This window comes from Bombus terrestris, chromosome 13, assembly GCF_910591885.1.
Source record: "Bombus terrestris chromosome 13, iyBomTerr1.2, whole genome shotgun sequence".
NCBI lineage: Eukaryota > Metazoa > Arthropoda > Insecta > Hymenoptera > Apidae > Bombus > Bombus terrestris.
The window spans coordinates 742,220-757,110 of record NC_063281.1 but is presented as its reverse complement, the minus strand read 5'-3'; the positions used below and the strand labels follow the sequence as shown (position 1 = coordinate 757,110).

General features: G+C 37.2%; 1 protein-coding gene and 1 long non-coding RNA gene across 7 annotated transcripts in view; both read right to left on the bottom strand.

Moving 5' to 3' along the window:
* LOC125386170 overlaps positions 1–14,891 on the bottom strand; it is a 241,613-nt gene that overhangs the window by 103,006 nt on the left and 123,716 nt on the right. The window lies entirely within an intron of this gene.
* LOC125386171 lies at positions 8,942–12,564 on the bottom strand. The gene is made up of 2 exons (XR_007226080.1): positions 9,495–12,564; positions 8,942–9,126 (listed from the first exon to the last, which is right to left on the bottom strand). It is a non-coding gene; the product is annotated as an uncharacterized LOC125386171 (long non-coding RNA).

The window sequence follows — 14,891 nt, the reverse complement described above, 5'->3', positions numbered from 1 at the left end:
CGATCATGGCGCGCCCAAGCTTGAAAAATTAAAGGCGAGTGTCGCGTCTCGTCGCGTCGGTACGAGCGGTGTCGAATCGTCGAGCTTAAGGGGATCCCTTGACAAATGAACGGCGGAAAGGAAATTGCAGGAGAAACGCAGGTCCCACTGACAAAACTTCTGCCAGGGACAAACGCACACTCAACTGGCCGACAGAGAAATTACATTCCCGGGAATATGCTAAATTATGAAGCGGGCAATCAGCTACCACGGGGCGCCGCCATGGATGCAATCTCGCTTTTTGGTCTCTGTAGCACCTGGTGAAACACGGATGAAAAATATAGCGGCCTGAAATCATCTATTTTCGCGTTGCCGCGTCGACAGAAAGGATCAAATGAAAACTTCCAATAAGGGTCTAAAGCATACCACTGGAAACTATTAGATGTTTAACATTTGCGATTGATAATTTTGCAGTAATTCAATTGGAAAAGTATGAAATTGCAAATTTCTGTAATTAAGTTAATGGAAAACTATGAAAAGTTTTCTTTCAAATAGCATGGAATGATGGATCAAAGAGAAGTTTTCGTATGTTGTCATTAAGCTTTGATTTGACGATGCATATAAGATGCATAAAGCATTTGTAAATTCAGTCTTAATCTCAACAAATGTTTTTTGAAGAGGAACGTACAGTCGCGAATATTGCAATTGGTTTTATCCGTAAAAGAATCGAAAGGTAAAAGAATCAAATTTTTACATGGCGTTAAGACTCCCAAGATATCATATAAAAGAAAGAGATTAGAATTTTCAAAATAATTGGTTACGAAATAATTACATATGTGCTGAATACAGTAAACGATAAACGAGGAAAGCAATCGTTCGAAAGCTTCCTTCTGTGATATAAATATAAAAGAATAATTGCTACGAACATCGAATAAAGAACAGGTTTCGCAAATTATAGCCACAAGGATATGAGATGCGACTCGAAACTTTGCCATCATACATATACGAAATATAAATAAATTTTTAAGATTTTGCAAATATAAAACCACTTAAATTTATTCATGGACTCGTTAATCGTCTCTTCCCACAGAAATCTTTACTATACTTATAAACGATTATATTGTATTATATATCTTATAAACGCTTTATACATGGTCCAAAAACAAATCAAGAATTAAGTATTTCAAAAATGATAACTCCTTAACTTGTACCCAAACATTTCATAGAACGCGAAGAGATTTAAATAAAAAAAGCAAGACCATCGTTTAAGAAGTTACATGTTTTCTATAGCTTTAGAAGCTTTTACTTTGATAAATGCGCGATATAGGCTACGAAAGACTTTAGCGACAAATTTTCAAGACATTTAATATTAACAAATATTTGATACCTGACACGATATCAAACCATTTCAAAGCAAGAACCGTAAAACACTGTATAAGCACAAGAGTGCGAATTCTTGAATGAAATTGACCAGAAAGTAGACGCGCTGTTGAACGCGTCAGGAGTCAAGAGACGTTGGAATTTCTTTTTAACCTGGCGACGATGAGACGAAAGAGTCGTTGTTGCTGCAGGCATCAAGTGGAAACGAGGGTCCGTAAAGCTATTGTTAATGAGAGCGCGTGGCGTAACTCGAACCGGATGAAGCCACGAAGGGTGGCACCGGTAACTTCGATAATTAATACGAGGCGGCAGACAGTAATCGATTCCTCTCTCCGTATTCTTCCCTCTTTTTCTTTTTTCCCTCTCCCCCTTCCCCTTTTCTTTCATTCTTTCATTCTGTTTTCGTACTTTCTTTTTCTCTCTCCTCGTCTCTACACGCGCGTTCTCGTGCTCGGCGCAGCGATTTCATAGCCAGGAATTACGAGCAATAAAACGCACCTGTTTATTCATGACAGCGCCGATTTATTTGCGATACCAGCCATGGTCCATGATTATTGGGAACGGCCAAAAACTGGCCAAATTGCCCGACCAAACGAGCAGCGAATTGTTCTGCATTCGTTCGTATGTACCGTCCTGCATCGATGCTACGTACCGATCGTAAACGCGTATCGATTTCTTTGATCTCCAATCTGGTGTATCTCTCCTTTGAAGAACCCGTAATAAGCCTGCATCTTTATGCGCGACCTTTTTTTCTCTTATATCGAGAAAATACGTACTTTTGCAGCGGAGATGCTGTCAACCGGCAGTGCATTAATTTTCTCGTTCTAAAGGAAATCGAAAATTAAGCGGAGTCGGTCTTAATTAGGTACGGGATTAATCAAGAACGACGTTAATTTGCGGGGTATGTGACGAAGTCGATGATTTATGTAAATTATGGAGAAATTGTGCGAAAAGTTGTTACAACAAATGGACTGGTAAATTTTAAGAATAGGATTTGAGTAAAATTTGCGAAATAACTCGATATTTTAAAATCTTCCAAATTTTTTAACTGTTTGCTAAAAAAAAAAAATTAAATTATAACAAGAACAGACCTATACAAATTTCTAACAGAAATTTTTACTTCTATATGTTTTATTTGGAAAATTAACAACTCTAGTTCTGACTAATAGTATTCTAAAATTTCGATAGCACTAAGCATTCCGTTTTAACACGAATTACTACTAACTACACTAACAATATTTTAACCAACAAAATACCTGTTTACAAATAAAACTTTATTCGATTCCAGAGACTCAACCTACAATTCTTCGAAACCTACGAAGAACTATCAAAATACCAGAGAACAACCACGATTTAATTTTTCTTTTCAACGAAAAATACATCTATGTACCTTCCAATTGCATAATGTCGATGAGTTCACTTTACAAAGAACATCGCTGTGAAATCCCCGTTGCATAATTGTCACTTGCACGTTCCACCCATCGTCAGTGAAATAATAACAACGTTTCGTAACTGATACCAGGCACGTGAGACGTTAGCTCGTTTAGCAAAACTGCGATATTAGAGAAATGTTAGTGATTAAGCCTCCGTTGCGTGATGTACTGCTAACTTCATTATCACCGTCTCACGAACACGTCCACATCTATGTTATGACCCCATATACAGTCAGTCATAAAAGTATCTAGTTACGATACATTCTATCTGGAACTATGAAAAAAGTTGCAACAAATGTTTATCGTTCTACTGCACGGTACTAGCTCAAAATAAAACAGATTGCACAGTGAATGATTATGTTTCAATAACCGAGACCATTAGATTAATTCGCTATTTTTTACAGAAATTTTATAGAAATCTTACAGGAATTTTATAAATTTTTATAGCTAAAAATGACTATACAATATGACTATATATAATATATAACTACCTGTTATTTTAATTCCTTTCATACAAATGTAACATTTTAGTCGTCGATAATTCAGTTTAGAACTGAAAACAGAATACTGGCGCGGCTGGATACTTTTCTAACCGACTGTATACGTGCTCCTCGCGTTCAATGAAAAATAATGCACGACGTGACGCTATTTTCAAAACGGCCAGTTAATTGCTCGCCATCCGGTATATTAACGCGACGTTCTTTTCTTCCTGTTGCTTGGGTGGCGAGCTAAATAAAGAGCTTCGAATTAGGGAAAGAGACTAATCGTCGTTGGTTAACGTACAGCTTGGCACCAACGATTCGTTTGAGTGATGATTCGGGCGGAAAACGGCGGAAATTCGTGACGTTAAGTGGTGGTAAACGCAGTCGCCGGTCAAGGGAATCGTCGTTTTTCAGTGTCTCTATTAGAGAAGCATCGTCGATTTCATGGATTAATGGAGTGTACTTAACTATTGAGGTGGATGATTGCTTCAGGTGGAACTGTATTTAAGCGTCACTCGATCATGATATTATGCCACTCTCCTATGAAAAAACAAAATTTTTTTTCATTGCACGAAATAATTTAGAAGGTTTATAGATAGTGTGACGTCTAATGGAATCACATTAGATATCGATAATTTAAACAAAACGGAAAGATATTGATAGTTTGAGAAAAAAAGAGATATCGATAATTGAAAGAAATTTAAAGAAAACTATATTTTGTTATGTGCGAGCAAATGTATTTTCTTATAACGTATTGCTGTTCTGCTATATCATTAAGTTATTATGTATTATGTGTTGCGTATATTATGTTATAGACTGCAGATTTTTATTCAAATTCATATTTTTGAGAACATAATGAAAAAAGTAAAACTTCGTCGAAAAGTGTTTTTACTTACTAAGTATTATAGAAAACACTATACTTTATACTTTTGTATTCTGTGCAATCGTACACTTTCAAATTTCCCATAAATGCATAAAAAACCACATTATATGTTACATATTACGTATTGTTATCATGTACATATAGAATCATTGTAATCGCTAGTAACCACTATAATGTATTGTACGTAATAAATTCCAAAATGCACGTTCTAACGTCAAGGCAAATCATCCGATGACAGCACTTCCAGCGGCGTCAAAAATCAATCGATGGAATATATGAAATTCCAGAGGAACACGGGATAGGCGCGCCTATTCTGGCACTCTGTGATGCGTTTGTATGTATTTACGAGCTGCTCGTTTCACGTGTTTGCATGGTCGATGCACAGTGACTGGCAAGTGTGCGTGTGCAACATACTGTGACTTTTTGAATGTGTGAATCGGAGTGTGTCGCGGAGGATACGCGCGAGGGGCCCTGCCAAGCGAGGTAATGACTGGAGCTTCCTGCTGTTCACAAACTGCACGGGAAAGGGAGTTCGTCCCCCGTGCAGGATATCCGACATTTAATCTGATTTCTGGATTACGCCGCCGCTGCCGTCGCCGCTCCGCGCCGTCGCGTCACGCGGGCAAGGGCTGAAAGAAGCACTCTCTCGCTCTCCCCCTTTCTCCCTCTTTCGTTTTCCTCCTCCTTTCACCGCTAAAAATAATGCTCCGTTTCGTTATCCCTTTATGAGGGACCAGACGGGTTTAATGCATCGCTTTAGGAGATTGCGAGGGGAGGTTGATGTCTATTTGATTGGTTATCGGAAGTTCGAGTTGCGTTTGATACGATAAATGTGTAAGCCTTAAATCTGCTATAGATTATAGAGTATAGGCGTATTTTTATAGCGTAGAACAGCGATTTTCAATCTTTTTCATCTTATGGTATGCATAAACTGATTACTAAAATTTTACGGCATGCTAAAAAATGTGTCATATTTGGTTCATTCAGCTGAGACTAGAGTCGAATGCTTGCTGTTTGCACGAATTTCTTTTGTCTTTTATACGAATGAAAAATTTCATTCTTTTCATTCTGTCAGAGCTTCCGAAACTAATATTATCATTTATTTTTCTGCTGTATTCTTATTGTTCCATATTACGCTTGTTCTATTTATAAAAAAAAGCAACGAATTCTCTTCCATCCATAAAACAATACATTAGAACTGTCTCTATCCGAAATTGGTTTATCAGAATTAATGTCATCATAGTATCCGGTTTACCGCATATGTTTCTGAACTTCTATTATTCGACTCCCGATCACGCGATATATCGCTTATACGAATTAAAGTTTCGCTTTTAGTATTCACCAATTATTTATTACTGTTTCCGCTTATACCCAAACGAACGAATGAAACTAATGATTGGAACGAATGAGCAAAACCTAACTATATGAAAACTAGCTCCTATTATACGAACGAATAAACAGCGAGGCAACTCCTATTATTCGAGTGATCCGATACGTCTTGTCTCCTGATCCGTGTCGTCCCGTGTTTAAACCCATTTTATAAAATTATATTATTCTTGTGCAGGTGCTTCTTATTTTAGAAATTTCCTCTTATTCCCGTCACTATATATGGATCATGTTTCCAAATACCCAATCAAAATTTATGACAAAATCATCTCGCAAGGTACGCAGAAACAAAGGATATAGTCGATCACTAAAAATTCTTCAGATGCCACAGATTTATCGTACATCGAGTCGGAGCATCGACCATCGTTTAAGCAAAGCGGTGTAAATTTATCGTTCACGGAGATTCCTCGATTACCCAGGACCCTGTAGTCTTCCGGTTTCACGACAATGTTGCCTTCTTGTTTCGACCGTGGGAGATCGTGCGATCTTCCCGATGTTTTCTTCGCATACCCATAGCCGTGGTTAATTGGTAGCCAGCAAAAGAAACGCGGAGGCAAACGCTTTAATCGCCGTTATATCAGCGCAAAATAAGGCTATCCTCCCGGGCATGCAGAAAAACGTGGAAGGTGCATCGACTCTTATATCGCATAAGCGGCGTCTAACGTTGCAGTAAAACGACACGGGTCGCGTTTAATTCACGCGACCGCGTGTCTGGCAAAGACTTTTGTTCCCGTACCCTGAATCGCGTTTCCAGCGCATGACAGCAAGGTGTGAAAGTTAAAAACGAGCTTCCATCAGCGACTCTTGTTCCACGCTCAGAGGATGTCGCTGAGAAATGGAGCGTTCTTTGGCTAACTCATAACATACATACCAACAGAAGTTTAGTTGGAAAGAGAAAATTCTTTTATTTGACTGTTCAGTCCTTGCATCGATACTCGAGCACCTGGATGCCCACCTGAATACATGTTATGAAAACGTTTCCCTTCCCAGCGATAATTTTTTAAAAAACCGCCCGGATCGTCGCGACTTGAACCTTTTAGAAGCGAAATACCTTTCCTATATCCTTAAACAAAGAAAATTGTTAAGTCAAAGTTTGTATAGTCGTTCTCAATACCACGGGTTCTCGACTTGCCTACTTGTAGAAATATGATATCTCATATTTCTATAATCTGTTATTGAATAAATAAAAGTATTTACAGTACTACATATATAATGACCACAGATTGTAGACCACATTGACTTTATCCATTAGAAGGTCCTATGAAAGAGGTCCTATGAAAACCATCGAGATTCAAACAAATGTACAACGCTCTGCGTGTGTTTGTGAAATATCTAACCAATGGGATTAAAATTAACGATCGTTTAGATATTTTGAAAACCGGTTTCAAGCTTTCTTCCAGGCAACAATTAACGCGTGTAGATTCCTAAGATTAAGATTTACCCATGATAAAATGCGTTTATTATACGAATTTTGGAAATGAGCACCCTGGATATTGAACAACGTTATATAAGAATTTTAACTTCTTTTATGTCAGAACAATTATTGAATAAGTACGTAGCTCCCTATTCTTTAGTTCAGACGGAATGATGTTATTCAAGGTACATATAACTTCGTATGACTAAAAAGTGCCATTTAAACTTGAGACGGCCTCGTGCACGCGATTCTCGGCAACGGACAACAGAGAATTTCGGCCGTTTTGACGACTGTCGGTATCTCAAAACTATAACATCCGTGACTCTTACAATTAAAACCGCGGTAGTCCTTAAGAGGATCACTGCTCCAAACCGCTATCGAGTTTAATTGCTAATGAGCAATACGATACTCCTGGAAATGGATCGAAACCGCACAATGCGTCGACCTTGACACGTGCATCTCTTCTATACAGGAGTCGCCGTTACATGTACGTTGATAATATATATATATCGATTCTCTAATTAATATTCTGATGTATTAAGCTAATTAAGGGATAAACAATAAAGTAGTTACAGTAAAACTCTTGAGGTGTATGTATTGTGATTGCGCACACAAGAAATACTCCTGATTTTCAACAATAACGTTTATTAAACTTTTGACAATTAACAACAAATAACGATTAACTACGATTAACGATTAACAACGATTAATGACAAATAACGCTTAACACTGACTATCAAGAGTCGACCACTCGTTTCTCTAATTTATTTTTGCTTCGCTTAATCCTTCGCACTTCACAGCTCGGGGCAGAATGAATCTTTTTGTTCAAAACCACACCGATTCTTTCCTTTGTGCCCCTCGATATCCCCACTACGCGCGCGTTTGTTAAAAGTCCGCGTTTGTTAACGGTTGCCGCGTATGCATTCTTCCGAATATTCGGCGAAAGAATCGTAGGGATATCGATGCTACATTAGGCTTTAAATATATAGCTTTTTGTGCCGCGAAGCCGTTGGAAATTTCCGTGGTCGAGTGACGCCACACTCTGTTTATACGAACTCCCTTATTTGAACAAAATTTTATCGTCCTAAGCAGTGCACTATTAAATAAATTACTGGTTAAATTCACGTATCCGAAAGTGAATTCCAACTACATACATACATACATGAGCGAAAAATCACATATGGTAGAAAAATGAGTGAACTTTTATTATATGAACATCAATTATATAAACTGTTTACCCTTTCACAAAATTCGGATAAATCAAGTTCCATTACACAGTGTAAATTAGATTGTTATTATTATAAACGAATAATAACATCGAAGAAGACCACTAACTGCCGCGCAACCATATGATTGAGGGACATAAAAAAAGAGTTAAATCTACGCTGTGAACGTGGCATAAGAAGGCACGGGTCGCAGCGTACGTCCACGTGAACTATGGTGGGGATTGGCGTGCGTCAACTTCTCCCATGGTGAAGCAAGCCTCCTTATGCAGTCTCACCGCTAGTGCATTAGTCCGCGTGCATTCCTGGAACTTCGTTAACAGTGTCTTTAAATCAAAATAGAGGCGTCTAATTAACGTATACGAGCCTCGAAACCAGAGAGGGTGTCTCAGAGATGGAAGAACATATTTATGAGCGGTTCTTTTGCTACTAAGACGATAGTACTCGTCTGGCGATGCCAACCCTTGTCGCTAATAGGCGAATAAGTAGAAAAAGTCTGGCCGTCGAGTCTCACGTGAAATATAAATCGCCGTTTCAAAGGTACTAATATATTCTTCCGAGCATTGTTATGGATGCTGTGTAGTGAACTGAAGTCTCTCGGCGAATTGCAAAACGAACATCGTTCGATAGAATGTTGTTTCTCTTGGATAATAGGCACGGTCGGTTCGGTTGCATACGCCGCTGTATAAATCGGCTGGTTCGCCTTGTTTTTCCAGGCGTTTCGAGGGTAAGCGACGCCGTTCGCGCCACTTTGTCTCTCGTCCCTGCCGGAATGCAGAATTTATTGCGCTAACGAGCTGTGAAATACAGCCGAGTTCTTTCGGTGACTCGCACTGGGAGAACCAAGCGTTTGTGTGTTCGTTAGCAGATTATGCCCTCGAAATCGAAGCTTAAAGGATTTTAAGATATTCGCTGTAGATATTTCATGACTTGCTTATTGGCTCGCCTAAAATACAACAGGATCTCGATTATCAAAATTAATTATAAGACTGAGCATTTTTATGCATTTATAGAGAATATGAAAGGATACGAAATTACACAAAATACACATGATATGGAAAGGTATATAAAATATTCCAAATAGCTATAGTGCTCCCTATAGTACATGAGTATTACTTAAAGTAAAACAATTTTTTATCGATTCTATGTTTTCAATTAAGTATCTATATACTCAAAAATGTGGATTTGCATAAAAATTGACATCCTACTAATTAATTGAACAAGAATAGGGTGACACCGAATTTTTTTAATAACCGAACGATCAATATTGACTCCTTTTCATATGAAAAGCGATAATTTATTGCACATTATTACCTGTTGTACATGTCTCAATCATTTTCTTCCTGATTTTCCAATCTGTCCTCGCAATTTTTCTAAACCAATAAATTAAAAGCTTTTTTTTTAAATGACTAGTTCTGCAGAACTGTTTTCTGTTTGTGCGTACCAACAAGCATGTTTCTGTAGCTATAAACGCTTCTGAATACATTATACTATGCTGAATACCGTTTACAGAAATATTATCCTATTCATCCTATTATCCTATTTTCGCTACTGTTAAATCTTCCTTTAATTTTGTCAATCTTTCTTCCTCACACACATTTTTAACAATGAATTGAGAATCTGATTGATGAATGTACAGAAAGTATGGTGAAAGAAGTTTATATAGCCGATATTGTTCGGATAATTGAACGTTCGAAATAAGAGTTGCTCGGATAATCTAGGTTTTGCCGTACTGATATTGGTAAAGTAATATAGTGAAGTCTTATTGGCAAAATACTGTTGCCCAGGTCGAAATACGACATATTGTATTCATTTAAACAAATAGACGATTAACAGCGATTAACATATATTTAGTACAGGTCTATTCGGCGTCTTACGAAAGACTAACAGCATCAAATCAATATTACTGGTCTCTCTGTCTGGCTATTGGTAGCTTATTCTACTTCTCGAAACGAAACTTCGCTCGATGCCCGTAATGGTACTAAAATTTCAAAGTATTTTGTCCTATCGTGTTAAGCAAGAAACGATTACGAGTGAGAGAAATCTCAGTCGATAATAATTCAGACAACGCGGAATAAACATCGAACGAAGCTTTCCTCTTCCGAGGTCTTTCGCAAGTGGAATGTCAGTAATGACATCGAACTTTTATAAACGATTATTTCATCGGCGAATTCCTTTCCCTGTATCTAATCATCGAATTACCATCCGCTTGCATTACGACAATCGTTTCATTCTTCCCTGCGTTTGTCATACGAACTGTTTTGAAACGAGAAATTGGTAAACTTCCATCAATTCGATCTGAAAATATGCATTACTTGCACGTTCGTAGGGATACAAGGAACGTTCGATCGGCGATCCGCTTACCGCAAGTGCCGTGTAAAGCGTCGAATTCAATTCTCGAGCCAGAACGATTCGTTCGTTTCGGTCAACGTCCCACGAGCTCGGATTCGCGACGCTAGTACACGCTGCATGCCCGTGACACGTTCACATGACCCTTTTCCGCGGCGTCACAGTTCTCATGAAACCATATACGAGTATACGAATGAGAGACGTGTCGTTACGATACTTCCGGCGAACAGTCAACCGCCACGAATAACATTAAAGTATAAATAATGCAAACGGGAAGTACTTGCAGTAACGAACGAGATCCTACGCGTCGAAAATCATGGTTTTCCTCTAAATTCATCAATGTACATGAAAATCAATCGTTTCTCTTTCTGTTTAACACTGGACCACTACCAGCCTGTTAAATACGCTTGAATGTTCTATGTAACGTATAAATCATTATGATTCAAATGAAATTAATTGAAACAATCTCTCTATCCGAATAAAAATCGGTATTAATCTTGGTAAAAATACCTGTATGTTTTCAGTAATCGTAAAAAAAGATAGAGTCTGAGGTCAGTCATTTTGACGAGTTTGATAGTTCTAATGTTACACAAATGCACTAAAAGCCTGATGAAAGTAATTAGCAATAGTAGAAAGTTTGTCAAAGAGCAATGTAAAGGTGATACGAAATGGAGTAGTCAATATTCGCTACGTAGTTAGTGTATATTTTTTAATGGTTCGGCTACGATGGTTTCTATTGAACATTATATATCGAGGACTAGCAAATACGCTTCTAATAAATACTTTCAAGCTTTTACATATATACATTGCCGAATCCGTTTCAAATTTGACCGTTTTTTTTTAATTTAAATTTAAGATAAACTGTTTCTAAGGGTGATCGAATACTTTCGTGAGCCACTTTATTTCGTAGCATCGATCGTGATTCTTAAATCGAGAAATCAACGAAAGATACATTTTAACAAAGTTCATTGGAAAGATCCATAAAATTATATAAAAATTCTAGGGAAGAAATTGTCAGTTAATAACGTAGATAAAAAATGAATCGTTTAAAAAGGTATGTTTCTTAAAAGAAGCATCTTTTTTTCACTTCAACTTTTATCAGATATTTAAAGTTAAATACGAGATGTATCTTTTATTCAACGTCTTTTTAGCTCGCTATGCTGAAGAGGATTAGACGCAGAGTTCCAACAGAGTTTCGAGTTACATATCTCTCAGCACTTTCGTGTAACGCAAACTGCGTTAAATATAATAACGAGGTGAACAACATAGGTATGATTAAAACGGAGAAATATTTGCTAGTGCTAAAGAAAACGTTTGATAACAATCTTTGTAAGGAATTTCTCATGCAATACTCTCTTGAGCGTTCTTGAACGTTTCTAGAAATTCTTAAAAAATTGTTAAAATAGTCATTCTCTCCTTCTTTACACAAATAATTCCTTTAGTTCGATAGAAAAATCTTAAGCTTCAAATTTCAGCAACATAATCGAACGATTTCCTGCTTCGAATCGATCGAAACTAACAATGTTATCGAAGTTTTCGCGAAACCATCACAATTTTCTCAAATGAATCACAGTACATCGATTATCCAATCACTCTGACATACAAATCGATCTGATAAACGTTAATAACACGCGAGTTATCGACTATCCAGGCAAAGATTCCAGATAAAAGGTAAAGTAAATAAGATATTAGCCACAATAACGTTGAATAAAAGTCAGACGATATAAAAATACGTGCAGCGTTAAGCTAGCCGTTCACACTCATCTACGGACAATCTGATCTGGCGATCATCGACGGATAATGTATGTCGCACTTTTTTTCACGCTCACGCTCGAGTACCCGGGTATCCGCGGGAATTCGCAGATCCCTAATTGCCACATCTAATTATGCTATTATGGTTTATCGGGCGTATTGTATATTTTTTAATTTGCGGAAGAAGAAACAAAAACTCATAAAACTGTTGCGAATACATGTAGATTTTTAATCGAAAGTTATAAATAGACTGTGGATTTTTATGCATTTAAAGAAAATTTGAAAATATGAAATTGCACAGAATGCGATGTGAAAAATATATAATAAAATACATATACTTTATGTAGTGTATATAATAAATAAAAAACATAAAATATACAAAACCCTTACATGATATTTTGTAGGTAAAACAATTTTCTACTGACTTCGATCTTTTAATCGTTCGCATGGAAACGATCTTTTTGCAGAAATAAGTGCAGAAGACAGCTGTGAACTTAAGAATTTTGCAAAGATGTCGAAAAGTGACCGATATTTTATTAGAAAAAATTGATCCGAAAATAGAAAGACATGCGACGATCGTGGCAAAAGAAAAAATATCGAAACAAAATAGTCTACCAGCGAAAAGATAATTGAACTGAACTGCGTATTGCCTGTTTGCAACAACATTTATTCGTGAACGTTGTCTCATGTTTTCCATTACAATGGACACACGTCTGCGGATAATTGTCAGCGTAGACTTTGGACTTGAATTTTGTCTCCCGTTGTCTGCGGATTCTTTCTGCGGAGGCAGATGCGAATTATCTATGACACGTGTCTGCGGACAAGTGTAGACGAGGCTTTAAACAATTTATCGATACGCTTCATCAGCCTAAAGTTATCTGTCTTTTATGTCAAACGTTTAGATAATCAAACGCGTAACGAATCATACGTAGTACCTAGTTTTCAAAAATTAATGTTGGGGCAAATCAAACATTTTAGAGTAAAACATATATTCAAGAGTAAACAAGGTATAGATGATAGTCTACCGTCATCGACGAACTAACATTGTCGTTGTTGTCACACTTTCAGACAACCAAATGTCTAATGAATCATAAATACATGGTAGGTATAGAAATGAATTCTGTCCGACTGAATTCGCATAACCAGGATGCGTATGATTTTGTAGTATCGCTATAAAAGTTTGTAATACCGTAAAAATGCATTTATTTTAACTTTCAATTATCGCCCGTAGAATTGAACTTTGAATTCACCCATTATCTAAACGTCAGTTTGTATTATGTGAACGAAAAATAATAGATAACGAGGAAAATAATTGAACTTCAATTATATAAATTGTTTGTCCTCTTTAATTCCTACGAATTTCATTGATTCAGAGACATCGAGTTTCTGTCGCAATGATATTCGCAAGCTGTTAGATAAATGATAAAAGGTCATCGATACATAGCGGATTTTTATGCATTCACGAGAAATTTGAAGGTGAAAAATGTGCAAAATGCAAATAATTAATAAAAATGTATAATATATCTAGAATGTAGTAGTGTCTATAATATTTGGCAGACAAAACAAATTTCCAATTAGGTTCCATTCCTTTAAATGCATTAATAAATAGATTGCGGATATGCAAATTCATATTTCTAGAAATATAATAGAAAAGAAGGATCCCGCTAGAAAATTGTTTTACTTATCAAGTTTTATAGAACGAATTATACTTACAATAATTTATACAGTTTTTCATACTATGTGATTCTATATTAATAAAAATATGAATTTGCATAAGCTGCGGTCTGTCTAACAATACGATTTAAAAAGAAATGAAACCTAGACAAAAATTGTGCGGACTAGTCATCAACAATAATGGAAATTATTTCGATAATCAACCAACATACGTACGTTCTTTCCAACTAAAACTTTAATTGTCGCCACAAATAGAAAAGAATTCATTTTAACATTTAATGGTATTCAAAATTCGATGTTGGAAAAAATCGACATAGTTTACGATAGTATATTTAAATTTAAACAAGGTTAGACGGTAGTCAAGGATGATTAACGAATGGGAAAACCAAGAAACTGGCAGGAAACGCGAGTCGCGGAAGCAGTTGCGTGGGAGTAGCCGGTCTCGCGACTCGCACCGGATATTATGCGGTATAATAAGAGCAAGAGTCACGCGAGCACCCATGAGAAGGAAAATTTACGATGGTATTACGATGAAGCATCGTTGTGTTCCTTCATCGTCGTCGTCGTCGTCGGCGGCGGCGGTCTCATAGCTGGCGTCACAACAAAATTTCCGAGTCACGCGTATTTGTGCACGAAATCGCGTGGAATCGGCGAATTCCGGGATCTTTATTGGCAATGCGGTCAGGCGAAACAGGAAACCATAACCTACCACACAAAACTATGTACGTGCCTTCGACGCTTACGCGAGTAACTGGCCTCGTGACTGGCACGTCACGCCGACTGATCGGTCTCCATACGCCAAGGCCGTCTTTCAATTGCTACGTTTTACGAAGCGACGAAGAATGCCGTCAATAATGAGCCGTGTATTAACTCGACCAACGAAAATACGAGTAACAAGCCGGTTCGAGACACGCTGTGAATAGCAAGTAAATTAGT